At 47.0% G+C, this 13,807-nt stretch overlaps 15 non-coding genes across 15 annotated transcripts; all 15 read right to left on the reverse strand.

Annotated features, from left to right (window-relative positions):
• Nucleotides 1-477: 477 nt before the first annotated feature.
• On the reverse strand, nt 478-559 carry Trnas-gcu (transfer RNA serine (anticodon GCU)). The gene has a single exon. It is a non-coding gene; the product is annotated as a tRNA-Ser (tRNA).
• An 841-nt stretch (nt 560-1,400) lies between these two features.
• Trnas-gcu (transfer RNA serine (anticodon GCU)) lies at nt 1,401-1,482 on the reverse strand. The gene has a single exon. It is a non-coding gene; the product is annotated as a tRNA-Ser (tRNA).
• Nucleotides 1,483-2,323: 841 nt separating this feature from the next.
• On the reverse strand, nt 2,324-2,405 carry Trnas-gcu (transfer RNA serine (anticodon GCU)). The gene has a single exon. It is a non-coding gene; the product is annotated as a tRNA-Ser (tRNA).
• Nucleotides 2,406-3,246: 841 nt separating this feature from the next.
• Trnas-gcu (transfer RNA serine (anticodon GCU)) lies at nt 3,247-3,328 on the reverse strand. The gene has a single exon. It is a non-coding gene; the product is annotated as a tRNA-Ser (tRNA).
• Nucleotides 3,329-4,169: 841 nt separating this feature from the next.
• On the reverse strand, nt 4,170-4,251 carry Trnas-gcu (transfer RNA serine (anticodon GCU)). Its single transcript has one exon. It is a non-coding gene; the product is annotated as a tRNA-Ser (tRNA).
• An 841-nt stretch (nt 4,252-5,092) lies between these two features.
• Trnas-gcu (transfer RNA serine (anticodon GCU)) lies at nt 5,093-5,174 on the reverse strand. The gene has a single exon. It is a non-coding gene; the product is annotated as a tRNA-Ser (tRNA).
• An 841-nt stretch (nt 5,175-6,015) lies between these two features.
• Nucleotides 6,016-6,097, reverse strand: Trnas-gcu (transfer RNA serine (anticodon GCU)). The gene has a single exon. It is a non-coding gene; the product is annotated as a tRNA-Ser (tRNA).
• Nucleotides 6,098-6,938: 841 nt separating this feature from the next.
• Trnas-gcu (transfer RNA serine (anticodon GCU)) lies at nt 6,939-7,020 on the reverse strand. The gene has a single exon. It is a non-coding gene; the product is annotated as a tRNA-Ser (tRNA).
• An 841-nt stretch (nt 7,021-7,861) lies between these two features.
• Trnas-gcu (transfer RNA serine (anticodon GCU)) lies at nt 7,862-7,943 on the reverse strand. Its single transcript has one exon. It is a non-coding gene; the product is annotated as a tRNA-Ser (tRNA).
• Nucleotides 7,944-8,789: 846 nt separating this feature from the next.
• On the reverse strand, nt 8,790-8,871 carry Trnas-gcu (transfer RNA serine (anticodon GCU)). The gene has a single exon. It is a non-coding gene; the product is annotated as a tRNA-Ser (tRNA).
• An 846-nt stretch (nt 8,872-9,717) lies between these two features.
• Nucleotides 9,718-9,799, reverse strand: Trnas-gcu (transfer RNA serine (anticodon GCU)). Its single transcript has one exon. It is a non-coding gene; the product is annotated as a tRNA-Ser (tRNA).
• Nucleotides 9,800-10,645: 846 nt separating this feature from the next.
• On the reverse strand, nt 10,646-10,727 carry Trnas-gcu (transfer RNA serine (anticodon GCU)). Its single transcript has one exon. It is a non-coding gene; the product is annotated as a tRNA-Ser (tRNA).
• Nucleotides 10,728-11,568: 841 nt separating this feature from the next.
• On the reverse strand, nt 11,569-11,650 carry Trnas-gcu (transfer RNA serine (anticodon GCU)). Its single transcript has one exon. It is a non-coding gene; the product is annotated as a tRNA-Ser (tRNA).
• An 841-nt stretch (nt 11,651-12,491) lies between these two features.
• On the reverse strand, nt 12,492-12,573 carry Trnas-gcu (transfer RNA serine (anticodon GCU)). The gene has a single exon. It is a non-coding gene; the product is annotated as a tRNA-Ser (tRNA).
• Nucleotides 12,574-13,419: 846 nt separating this feature from the next.
• Trnas-gcu (transfer RNA serine (anticodon GCU)) lies at nt 13,420-13,501 on the reverse strand. The gene has a single exon. It is a non-coding gene; the product is annotated as a tRNA-Ser (tRNA).
• Between the last annotated feature and the right edge of the window lie 306 nt (nt 13,502-13,807).

The following is a 13,807-nucleotide window of genomic DNA, read 5'->3' on the forward strand; positions in this document are numbered from 1 at the left end:
CAAGATTGTCCTGCTGTTTGCGATGGAGCTTGGTGTTTGGGCGGCCACTAGCGACGGATGTCTGCAAAGTCAAGTCTCTCCAGTAGGCCCTGCCAAATGGCTTCTGTAGATGGCGGCCTGACTTTAAAGAACAAACTGTCGGAAGGCGACAGTTGTGCTACAGATGGATTATTAAAGGCACGATACGTTAAAATGACTGCGACAGATATGCACTTAAATATAAATAAGAACTCGTCGTTCGCAAATACCAACATACTCTTTGCTGGAGCCGAAATTTGATTGGTTTATAGATCTCGAATTGATGTTTAATTCGAAGGGCATACGCTATGGAATGTTGTGCGCTTTCATCTGGTAGGCAGTTTAGTCACTTATTTCATACACACGCTATCTGCCACGTACACGCGTCGATGTTACTACTGAGTGGCGTTTCGCACGGAGAAGGAGTGACCGCAAAAGCGTGCTTTACGTAAATTTCTTCGACGAGGATGGGATTCGAACCCACGCGTGCAGAGCACATTGGATTAGCAGTCCAACGCCTTAACCACTCGGCCACCTCGTCTGCTGGAACTACAGTTGTGTCTTTGGCGAGTGCTTGCGGAAAGAAGACATTTGTCGATTCGAAAACACATTCAAAACATGGTACTGGGCCGGTGTTAACGTCTAATGCCAAGCTGCAGTGCGGCCGACCAAGCTCCCACTGGCGAATCGTTTAATGACAGCATCCGTCCATATGGATATGCGATCGGGTAAAATCATTGGCCCAATTATCTACTGCAGGAATAAGCATTGTATCGACATGCAGTGTCGTCTAATGCAAATGAGAAAGGTGCTGTGCATTCTTTTGCACGACTTACTGCAACGAAACGTACAGCTCGATACGCTACACTGATATTGCTTGCAAGGTTTTGACGTCCCCCCTAGCCCAAGATTGTCCTGCTGTTTGCGATGGAGCTTGGTGTTTGGGCGGCCACTAGCGACGGATGTCTGCAAAGTCAAGTCTCTCCAGTAGGCCCTGCCAAATGGCTTCTGTAGATGGCGGCCTGACTTTAAAGAACAAACTGTCGGAAGGCGACAGTTGTGCTACAGATGGATTATTAAAGGCACGATACGTTAAAATGACTGCGACAGATATGCACTTAAATATAAATAAGAACTCGTCGTTCGCAAATACCAACATACTCTTTGCTGGAGCCGAAATTTGATTGGTTTATAGATCTCGAATTGATGTTTAATTCGAAGGGCATACGCTATGGAATGTTGTGCGCTTTCATCTGGTAGGCAGTTTAGTCACTTATTTCATACACACGCTATCTGCCACGTACACGCGTCGATGTTACTACTGAGTGGCGTTTCGCACGGAGAAGGAGTGACCGCAAAAGCGTGCTTTACGTAAATTTCTTCGACGAGGATGGGATTCTAACCCACGCGTGCAGAGCACATTGGATTAGCAGTCAAACGCCTTAACCACTCGGCCACCTCGTCTGCTGGAACTACAGTTGTGTCTTTGGCGAGTGCTTGCGGAAAGAAGACATTTGTCGATTCGAAAACACATTCAAAACATGGTACTGGGCCGGTGTTAACGTCTAATGCCAAGCTGCAGTGCGGCCGACCAAGCTCCCACTGGCGAATCGTTTAATGACAGCATCCGTCCATATGGATATGCGATCGGGTAAAATCATTGGCCCAATTATCTACTGCAGGAATAAGCATTGTATCGACATGCAGTGTCGTCTAATGCAAATGAGAAAGGTGCTGTGCATTCTTTTGCACGACTTACTGCAACGAAACGTACAGCTCGATACGCTACACTGATATTGCTTGCAAGGTTTTGACGTCCCCCCTAGCCCAAGATTGTCCTGCTGTTTGCGATGGAGCTTGGTGTTTGGGCGGCCACTAGCGACGGATGTCTGCAAACTCAAGTCTCTCCAGTAGGCCCTGCCAAATGGCTTCTGTAGATGGCGGCCTGACTTTAAAGAACAAACTGTCGGAAGGCGACAGTTGTGCTACAGATGGATTATTAAAGGCACGATACGTTAAAATGACTGCGACAGATATGCACTTAAATATAAATAAGAACTCGTCGTTCGCAAATACCAACATACTCTTTGCTGGAGCCGAAATTTGATTGGTTTATAGATCTCGAATTGATGTTTAATTCGAAGGGCATACGCTATGGAATGTTGTGCGCTTTCATCTGGTAGGCAGTTTAGTCACTTATTTCATACACACGCTATCTGCCACGTACACGCGTCGATGTTACTACTGAGTGGCGTTTCGCACGGAGAAGGAGTGACCGCAAAAGCGTGCTTTACGTAAATTTCTTCGACGAGGATGGGATTCGAACCCACGCGTGCAGAGCACATTGGATTAGCAGTCCAACGCCTTAACCACTCGGCCACCTCGTCTGCTGGAACTACAGTTGTGTCTTTGGCGAGTGCTTGCGGAAAGAAGACATTTGTCGATTCGAAAACACATTCAAAACATGGTACTGGGCCGGTGTTAACGTCTAATGCCAAGCTGCAGTGCGGCCGACCAAGCTCCCACTGGCGAATCGTTTAATGACAGCATCCGTCCATGTGGATATGCGATCGGGTAAAATCATTGGCCCAATTATCTACTGCAGGAATAAGCATTGTATCGACATGCAGTGTCGTCTAATGCAAATGAGAAAGGTGCTGTGCATTCTTTTGCACGACTTACTGCAACGAAACGTACAGCGCGATACGCTACACTGATATTGCTTGCAAGGTTTTGACGTCCCCCCTAGCCCAAGATTGTCCTGCTGTTTGCGATGGAGCTTGGTGTTTGGGCGGCCACTAGCGACGGATGTCTGCAAACTCAAGTCTCTCCAGTAGGCCCTGCCAAATGGCTTCTGTAGATGGCAGCCTGACTTTAAAGAACAAACTGTCGGAAGGCGACAGTTGTGCTACAGATGGATTATTAAAGGCACGATACATTAAAATGACTGCGACAGATATGCACTTAAATATAAATAAGAACTCGTCGTTCGCAAATACCAACATACTCTTTGCTGGAGCCGAAATTTGATTGGTTTATAGATCTCGAATTGATGTTTAATTCGAAGGGCATACGCTATGGAATGTTGTGCGCTTTCATCTGGTAGGCAGTTTTGTCACTTATTTCATACACACGCTATCTGCCACGTACACGCGTCGATGTTACTACTGAGTGGCGTTTCGCACGGAGAAGGAGTGACCGCAAAAGCGTGCTTTACGTAAATTTCTTCGACGAGGATGGGATTCGAACCCACGCGTGCAGAGCACATTGGATTAGCAGTCCAACGCCTTAACCACTCGGCCACCTCGTCTGCTGGAACTACAGTTGTGTCTTTGGCGAGTGCTTGCGGAAAGAAGACATTTGTCGATTCGAAAACACATTCAAAACATGGTACTGGGCCGGTGTTAACGTCTAATGCCAAGCTGCAGTGCGGCCGACCAAGCTCCCACTGGCGAATCGTTTAATGACAGCATCCGTCCATGTGGATATGCGATCGGGTAAAATCATTGGCCCAATTATCTACTGCAGGAATAAGCATTGTATCGACATGCAGTGTCGTCTAATGCAAATGAGAAAGGTGCTGTGCATTCTTTTGCACGACTTACTGCAACGAAACGTACAGCTCGATACGCTACACTGATATTGCTTGCAAGGTTTTGACGTCCCCCCTAGCCCAAGATTGTCCTGCTGTTTGCGATGGAGCTTGGTGTTTGGGCGGCCACTAGCGACGGATGTCTGCAAACTCAAGTCTCTCCAGTAGGCCCTGCCAAATGGCTTCTGTAGATGGCGGCCTGACTTTAAAGAACAAACTGTCGGAAGGCGACAGTTGTGCTACAGATGGATTATTAAAGGCACGATACGTTAAAATGACTGCGACAGATATGCACTTAAATATAAATAAGAACTCGTCGTTCGCAAATACCAACATACTCTTTGCTGGAGCCGAAATTTGATTGGTTTATAGATCTCGAATTGATGTTTAATTCGAAGGGCATACGCTATGGAATGTTGTGCGCTTTCATCTGGTAGGCAGTTTAGTCACTTATTTCATACACACGCTATCTGCCACGTACACGCGTCGATGTTACTACTGAGTGGCGTTTCGCACGGAGAAGGAGTGACCGCAAAAGCGTGCTTTACGTAAATTTCTTCGACGAGGATGGGATTCTAACCCACGCGTGCAGAGCACATTGGATTAGCAGTCAAACGCCTTAACCACTCGGCCACCTCGTCTGCTGGAACTACAGTTGTGTCTTTGGCGAGTGCTTGCGGAAAGAAGACATTTGTCGATTCCAAAACACATTCAAAACATGGTACTGGGCCGGTGTTAACGTCTAATGCCAAGCTGCAGTGCGGCCGACCAAGCTCCCACTGGCGAATCGTTTAATGACAGCATCCGTCCATATGGATATGCGATCGGGTAAAATCATTGGCCCAATTATCTACTGCAGGAATAAGCATTGTATCGACATGCAGTGTCGTCTAATGCAAATGAGAAAGGTGCTGTGCATTCTTTTGCACGACTTACTGCAACGAAACGTACAGCTCGATACGCTACACTGATATTGCTTGCAAGGTTTTGACGTCCCCCCTAGCCCAAGATTGTCCTGCTGTTTGCGATGGAGCTTGGTGTTTGGGCGGCCACTAGCGACGGATGTCTGCAAACTCAAGTCTCTCCAGTAGGCCCTGCCAAATGGCTTCTGTAGATGGCGGCCTGACTTTAAAGAACAAACTGTCGGAAGGCGACAGTTGTGCTACAGATGGATTATTAAAGGCACGATACGTTAAAATGACTGCGACAGATATGCACTTAAATATAAATAAGAACTCGTCGTTCGCAAATACCAACATACTCTTTGCTGGAGCCGAAATTTGATTGGTTTATAGATCTCGAATTGATGTTTAATTCGAAGGGCATACGCTATGGAATGTTGTGCGCTTTCATCTGGTAGGCAGTTTAGTCACTTATTTCATACACACGCTATCTGCCACGTACACGCGTCGATGTTACTACTGAGTGGCGTTTCGCACGGAGAAGGAGTGACCGCAAAAGCGTGCTTTACGTAAATTTCTTCGACGAGGATGGGATTCTAACCCACGCGTGCAGAGCACATTGGATTAGCAGTCAAACGCCTTAACCACTCGGCCACCTCGTCTGCTGGAACTACAGTTGTGTCTTTGGCGAGTGCTTGCGGAAAGAAGACATTTGTCGATTCGAAAACACATTCAAAACATGGTACTGGGCCGGTGTTAACGTCTAATGCCAAGCTGCAGTGCGGCCGACCAAGCTCCCACTGGCGAATCGTTTAATGACAGCATCCGTCCATATGGATATGCGATCGGGTAAAATCATTGGCCCAATTATCTACTGCAGGAATAAGCATTGTATCGACATGCAGTGTCGTCTAATGCAAATGAGAAAGGTGCTGTGCATTCTTTTGCACGACTTACTGCAACGAAACGTACAGCTCGATACGCTACACTGATATTGCTTGCAAGGTTTTGACGTCCCCCCTAGCCCAAGATTGTCCTGCTGTTTGCGATGGAGCTTGGTGTTTGGGCGGCCACTAGCGACGGATGTCTGCAAACTCAAGTCTCTCCAGTAGGCCCTGCCAAATGGCTTCTGTAGATGGCGGCCTGACTTTAAAGAACAAACTGTCGGAAGGCGACAGTTGTGCTACAGATGGATTATTAAAGGCACGATACGTTAAAATGACTGCGACAGATATGCACTTAAATATAAATAAGAACTCGTCGTTCGCAAATACCAACATACTCTTTGCTGGAGCCGAAATTTGATTGGTTTATAGATCTCGAATTGATGTTTAATTCGAAGGGCATACGCTATGGAATGTTGTGCGCTTTCATCTGGTAGGCAGTTTAGTCACTTATTTCATACACACGCTATCTGCCACGTACACGCGTCGATGTTACTACTGAGTGGCGTTTCGCACGGAGAAGGAGTGACCGCAAAAGCGTGCTTTACGTAAATTTCTTCGACGAGGATGGGATTCGAACCCACGCGTGCAGAGCACATTGGATTAGCAGTCCAACGCCTTAACCACTCGGCCACCTCGTCTGCTGGAACTACAGTTGTGTCTTTGGCGAGTGCTTGCGGAAAGAAGACATTTGTCGATTCGAAAACACATTCAAAACATGGTACTGGGCCGGTGTTAACGTCTAATGCCAAGCTGCAGTGCGGCCGACCAAGCTCCCACTGGCGAATCGTTTAATGACAGCATCCGTCCATGTGGATATGCGATCGGGTAAAATCATTGGCCCAATTATCTACTGCAGGAATAAGCATTGTATCGACATGCAGTGTCGTCTAATGCAAATGAGAAAGGTGCTGTGCATTCTTTTGCACGACTTACTGCAACGAAACGTACAGCGCGATACGCTACACTGATATTGCTTGCAAGGTTTTGACGTCCCCCCTAGCCCAAGATTGTCCTGCTGTTTGCGATGGAGCTTGGTGTTTGGGCGGCCACTAGCGACGGATGTCTGCAAACTCAAGTCTCTCCAGTAGGCCCTGCCAAATGGCTTCTGTAGATGGCAGCCTGACTTTAAAGAACAAACTGTCGGAAGGCGACAGTTGTGCTACAGATGGATTATTAAAGGCACGATACATTAAAATGACTGCGACAGATATGCACTTAAATATAAATAAGAACTCGTCGTTCGCAAATACCAACATACTCTTTGCTGGAGCCGAAATTTGATTGGTTTATAGATCTCGAATTGATGTTTAATTCGAAGGGCATACGCTATGGAATGTTGTGCGCTTTCATCTGGTAGGCAGTTTTGTCACTTATTTCATACACACGCTATCTGCCACGTACACGCGTCGATGTTACTACTGAGTGGCGTTTCGCACGGAGAAGGAGTGACCGCAAAAGCGTGCTTTACGTAAATTTCTTCGACGAGGATGGGATTCGAACCCACGCGTGCAGAGCACATTGGATTAGCAGTCCAACGCCTTAACCACTCGGCCACCTCGTCTGCTGGAACTACAGTTGTGTCTTTGGCGAGTGCTTGCGGAAAGAAGACATTTGTCGATTCGAAAACACATTCAAAACATGGTACTGGGCCGGTGTTAACGTCTAATGCCAAGCTGCAGTGCGGCCGACCAAGCTCCCACTGGCGAATCGTTTAATGACAGCATCCGTCCATGTGGATATGCGATCGGGTAAAATCATTGGCCCAATTATCTACTGCAGGAATAAGCATTGTATCGACATGCAGTGTCGTCTAATGCAAATGAGAAAGGTGCTGTGCATTCTTTTGCACGACTTACTGCAACGAAACGTACAGCTCGATACGCTACACTGATATTGCTTGCAAGGTTTTGACGTCCCCCCTAGCCCAAGATTGTCCTGCTGTTTGCGATGGAGCTTGGTGTTTGGGCGGCCACTAGCGACGGATGTCTGCAAACTCAAGTCTCTCCAGTAGGCCCTGCCAAATGGCTTCTGTAGATGGCGGCCTGACTTTAAAGAACAAACTGTCGGAAGGCGACAGTTGTGCTACAGATGGATTATTAAAGGCACGATACGTTAAAATGACTGCGACAGATATGCACTTAAATATAAATAAGAACTCGTCGTTCGCAAATACCAACATACTCTTTGCTGGAGCCGAAATTTGATTGGTTTATAGATCTCGAATTGATGTTTAATTCGAAGGGCATACGCTATGGAATGTTGTGCGCTTTCATCTGGTAGGCAGTTTAGTCACTTATTTCATACACACGCTATCTGCCACGTACACGCGTCGATGTTACTACTGAGTGGCGTTTCGCACGGAGAAGGAGTGACCGCAAAAGCGTGCTTTACGTAAATTTCTTCGACGAGGATGGGATTCTAACCCACGCGTGCAGAGCACATTGGATTAGCAGTCAAACGCCTTAACCACTCGGCCACCTCGTCTGCTGGAACTACAGTTGTGTCTTTGGCGAGTGCTTGCGGAAAGAAGACATTTGTCGATTCCAAAACACATTCAAAACATGGTACTGGGCCGGTGTTAACGTCTAATGCCAAGCTGCAGTGCGGCCGACCAAGCTCCCACTGGCGAATCGTTTAATGACAGCATCCGTCCATATGGATATGCGATCGGGTAAAATCATTGGCCCAATTATCTACTGCAGGAATAAGCATTGTATCGACATGCAGTGTCGTCTAATGCAAATGAGAAAGGTGCTGTGCATTCTTTTGCACGACTTACTGCAACGAAACGTACAGCTCGATACGCTACACTGATATTGCTTGCAAGGTTTTGACGTCCCCCCTAGCCCAAGATTGTCCTGCTGTTTGCGATGGAGCTTGGTGTTTGGGCGGCCACTAGCGACGGATGTCTGCAAACTCAAGTCTCTCCAGTAGGCCCTGCCAAATGGCTTCTGTAGATGGCGGCCTGACTTTAAAGAACATACTGTCGGAAGGCGACAGTTGTGCTACAGATGGATTATTAAAGGCACGATACGTTAAAATGACTGCGACAGATATGCACTTAAATATAAATAAGAACTCGTCGTTCGCAAATACCAACATACTCTTTGCTGGAGCCGAAATTTGATTGGTTTATAGATCTCGAATTGATGTTTAATTCGAAGGGCATACGCTATGGAATGTTGTGCGCTTTCATCTGGTAGGCAGTTTTGTCACTTATTTCGTACACACGCTATCTGCCACGTACACGCGTCGATGTTACTACTGAGTGGCGTTTCGCACGGAGAAGGAGTGACCGCAAAAGCGTGCTTTTTTTTACGTAAATTTCTTCGACGAGGATGGGATTCGAACCTACGCGTGCAGAGCACATTGGATTAGCAGTCCAACGCCTTAACCACTCGGCCACCTCGTCTGCTGGAACTAATGTTGTGTCTTTGGCGAGTGCTTGCGGAAAGAAGACATTTGTCGATTCGAAAACACATTCAAAACATGGTACTGGGCCGGTGTTAACGGCTAATGCCAAGCTGCAGTGCGGCCGACCAAGCTCCCACTGGCGAATCGTTTAATGACAGCATCCGTCCATATGGATATGCGATCGGGTAAAATCATTGGCCCAATTATCTACTGCAGGAATAAGCATTGTATCGACATGCAGTGTCGTCTAATGCAAATGAGAAAGGTGCTGTGCATTCTTTTGCACGACTTACTGCAACGAAACGTACAGCTCGATACGCTACACTGATATTGCTTGCAAGGTTTTGACGTCCCCCCTAGCCCAAGATTGTCCTGCTGTTTGCGATGGAGCTTGGTGTTTGGGCGGCCACCAGCGACGGATGTCTGCAAAGTCAAGTCTCTCCAGTAGGCCCTGCCAAATGGCCTCTGTAGATGGCAACCTGACTTTAAAGAACAAACTTTCGGAAGGCGACAGTTGTGCTACAGATGGATTATTAAAGGCACGATGCGTTAAAATGACTGCGACAGATATGCACTTAAATATAAATAAGAACTCGTCGTTCGCAAATACCAACATACTCTTTGCTGGAGCCGAAATTTGATTGGTTTATAGATCTCGAATTGATGTTTAATTCGAAGGGCATACGCTATGGAATGTTGTGCGCTTTCATCTGGTAGGCAGTTTTGTCACTTATTTCATACACACGCTATCTGCCACGTACACGCGTCGATGTTACTACTGAGTGGCGTTTCGCACGGAGAAGGAGTGACCGCAAAAGCGTGCTTTTTTTTACGTAAATTTCTTCGACGAGGATGGGATTCGAACCTACGCGTGCAGAGCACATTGGATTAGCAGTCCAACGCCTTAACCACTCGGCCACCTCGTCTGCTGGAACTACAGTTGTGTCTTTGGCGAGTGCTTGCGGAAAGAAGACATTTGTCGATTCGAAAACACATTCAAAACATGGTACTGGGCCGGTGTTAACGTCTAATGCCAAGCTGCAGTGCGGCCGACCAAGCTCCCACTGGCGAATCGTTTAATGACAGCATCCGTCCATGTGGATATGCGATCGGGTAAAATCATTGGCCCAATTATCTACTGCAGGAATAAGCATTGTATCGACATGCAGTGTCGTCTAATGCAAATGAGAAAGGTGCTGTGCATTCTTTTGCACGACTTACTGCAACGAAACGTACAGCTCGATACGCTACACTGATATTGCTTGCAAGGTTTTGACGTCCCCCCTAGCCCAAGATTGTCCTGCTGTTTGCGATGGAGCTTGGTGTTTGGGCGGCCACTAGCGACGGATGTCTGCAAACTCAAGTCTCTCCAGTAGGCCCTGCCAAATGGCTTCTGTAGATGGCGGCCTGACTTTAAAGAACAAACTGTCGGAAGGCGACAGTTGTGCTACAGATGGATTATTAAAGGCACGATACGTTAAAATGACTGCGACAGATATGCACTTAAATATAAATAAGAACTCGTCGTTCGCAAATACCAACATACTCTTTGCTGGAGCCGAAATTTGATTGGTTTATAGATCTCGAATTGATGTTTAATTCGAAGGGCATACGCTATGGAATGTTGTGCGCTTTCATCTGGTAGGCAGTTTTGTCACTTATTTCATACACACGCTATCTGCCACGTACACGCGTCGATGTTACTACTGAGTGGCGTTTCGCACGGAGAAGGAGTGACCACAAAAGCGTGCTTTTTTTTACGTAAATTTCTTCGACGAGGATGGGATTCGAACCTACGCGTGCAGAGCACATTGGATTAGCAGTCCAACGCCTTAACCACTCGGCCACCTCGTCTGCTGGAACTACAGTTGTGTCTTTGGCGAGTGCTTGCGGAAAGAAGACATTTGTCGATTCGAAAACACATTCAAAACATGGTACTGGGCCGGTGTTAACGTCTAATGCCAAGCTGCAGTGCGGCCGACCAAGCTCCCACTGGCGAATCGTTTAATGACAGCATCCGTCCATATGGATATGCGATCGGGTAAAATCATTGGCCCAATTATCTACTGCAGGAATAAGCATTGTATCGACATGCAGTGTCGTCTAATGCAAATGAGAAAGGTGCTGTGCATTCTTTTGCACGACTTACTGCAACGAAACGTACAGCTCGATACGCTACACTGATATTGCTTGCAAGGTTTTGACGTCCCCCCTAGCCCAAGATTGTCCTGCTGTTTGCGATGGAGCTTGGTGTTTGGGCGGCCACTAGCGACGGATGTCTGCAAACTCAAGTCTCTCCAGTAGGCCCTGCCAAATGGCTTCTGTAGATGGCGGCCTGACTTTAAAGAACATACTGTCGGAAGGCGACAGTTGTGCTACAGATGGATTATTAAAGGCACGATACGTTAAAATGACTGCGACAGATATGCACTTAAATATAAATAAGAACTCGTCGTTCGCAAATACCAACATACTCTTTGCTGGAGCCGAAATTTGATTGGTTTATAGATCTCGAATTGATGTTTAATTCGAAGGGCATACGCTATGGAATGTTGTGCGCTTTCATCTGGTAGGCAGTTTAGTCACTTATTTCATACACACGCTATCTGCCACGTACACGCGTCGATGTTACTACTGAGTGGCGTTTCGCACGGAGAAGGAGTGACCGCAAAAGCGTGCTTTACGTAAATTTCTTCGACGAGGATGGGATTCGAACCCACGCGTGCAGAGCACATTGGATTAGCAGTCCAACGCCCTAACCACTCGGCCACCTCGTCTGCTGGAACTACAGTTGTGTCTTTGGCGAGTGCTTGCGGAAAGAAGACATTTGTCGATTCGAAAACACATTCAAAACATGGTACTGGGCCGGTGTTAACGTCTAATGCCAAGCTGCAGTGCGGCCGACCAAGCTCCCACTGGCGAATCGTTTAATGACAGCATCCGTCCATATGGATATGCGATCGCGTAAAATCATTGGCCCAATTATCTACTGCAGGAATAAGCATTGTATCGACATGCAGTGTCGTCTAATGCAAATGAGAAAGGTGCTGTGCATTCTTTTGCACGACTTACTGCAACGAAACGTACAGCTCGATACGCTACACTGATATTGCTTGCAAGGTTTTGACGTCCCCCCTAGACCAAGATTGTCCTGCTGTTTGCGATGGAGCTTGGTGTTTGGGCGGCCACTAGCGACGGATGTCTGCAAACTCAAGTCTCTCCAGTAGGCCCTGCCAAATGGCTTCTGTAGATGGCGGCCTGACTTTAAAGAACATACTGTCGGAAGGCGACAGTTGTGCTACAGATGGATTATTAAAGGCACGATACGTTAAAATGACTGCGACAGATATGCACTTAAATATAAATAAGAACTCGTCATTCGCAAATACCAACATACTCTTTGCTGGAGCCGAAATTTGATTGGTTTATAGAACTCGAATTGATGTTTAATTCGAAGGGCATACGCTATGGAATGTTGTGCGCTTTCATCTGGTAGGCAGTTTAGTCACTTATTTCATACACACGCTATCTGCCACGTACACGCGTCGATGTTACTACTGAGTGGCGTTTCGCACGGAGAAGGAGTGACCGCAAAAGCGTGATTTACGTAAATTTCTTCGACGAGGATGGGATTCGAACCCACGCGTGCAGAGCACATTGGATCAGCAGTCCAACGCCTTAACCACTCGGCCACCTCGTCTGCTGGAACTACAGTTGTGTCTTTGGCGAGTGCTTGCGGAAAGAAGACATTTGTCGATTCGAAAACACATTCAAAACATGGTACTGGGCCGGTGTTAACGTCTAATGCCAAGCTGCAGTGCGGCCGACCAAGCTCCCACTGGCGAATCGTTTAATGACAGCATCCGTCCATATGGATATGCGATCGCGTAAAATCATTGGCCCAATTATCTACTGCAGGAATAAGCATTGTATCGACATGCAGTGTCGTCTAATGCAAATGAGAAAGGTGCTGTGCATTCTTTTGCACGACTTACTGCAACGAAACGTACAGCTCGATACGCTACACTGATATTGCTTGCAAGGTTTTGACGTCCCCCCTAGCCCAAGATTGTCCTGCTGTTTGCGATGGAGCTTGGTGTTTGGGCGGCCACTAGCGACGGATGTCTGCAAAGTCAAGTCTCTCCAGTAGGCCCTGCCAAATGGCTTCTGTAGATGGCGGCCTGACTTTAAAGAACATACTGTCGGAAGGCGACAGTTGTGCTACAGATGGATTATTAAAGGCACGATACGTTAAAATGACTGCGACAGATATGCACTTAAATATAAATAAGAACTCGTCGTTCGCAAATACCAACATACTCTTTGCTGGAGCCGAAATTTGATTGGTTTATAGATCTCGAATTGATGTTTAATTCGAAGGGCATACGCTATGGAATGTTGTGCGCTTTCATCTGGTAGGCAGTTTAGTCACTTATTTCATACACACGCTATCTGCCACGTACACGCGTCGATGTTACTACTGAGTGGCGTTTCGCACGGAGAAGGAGTGACCGCAAAAGCGTGCTTTTTTTTACGTAAATTTCTTCGACGAGGATGGGATTCGAACCTACGCGTGCAGAGCACATTGGATTAGCAGTCCAACGCCTTAACCACTCGGCCACCTCGTCTGCTGGAACTACAGTTGTGTCTTTGGCGAGTGCTTGCGGAAAGAAGACATTTGTCGATTCGAAAACACATTCAAAACATGGTACTGGGCCGGTGTTAACGTCTAATGCCAAGCTGCAGTGCGGCCGACCAAGCTCCCACTGGCGAATCGTTTAATGACAGCATCCGTCCATATGGATATGCGATCGGGTAAAATCATTGGCCCAATTATCTACTGCAGGAATAAGCATTGTATCGACATGCAGTGTCGTCTAATGGAAATGAGAAAGGTGCTGTGCATTCTTTTGCACGACTTACTGCAACGAAAC

The sequence above is a fragment of the Schistocerca serialis genome, chromosome 2 (genome assembly GCF_023864345.2).
Source record: "Schistocerca serialis cubense isolate TAMUIC-IGC-003099 chromosome 2, iqSchSeri2.2, whole genome shotgun sequence".
In the NCBI taxonomy this organism is placed as follows: domain Eukaryota; kingdom Metazoa; phylum Arthropoda; class Insecta; order Orthoptera; family Acrididae; genus Schistocerca; species Schistocerca serialis.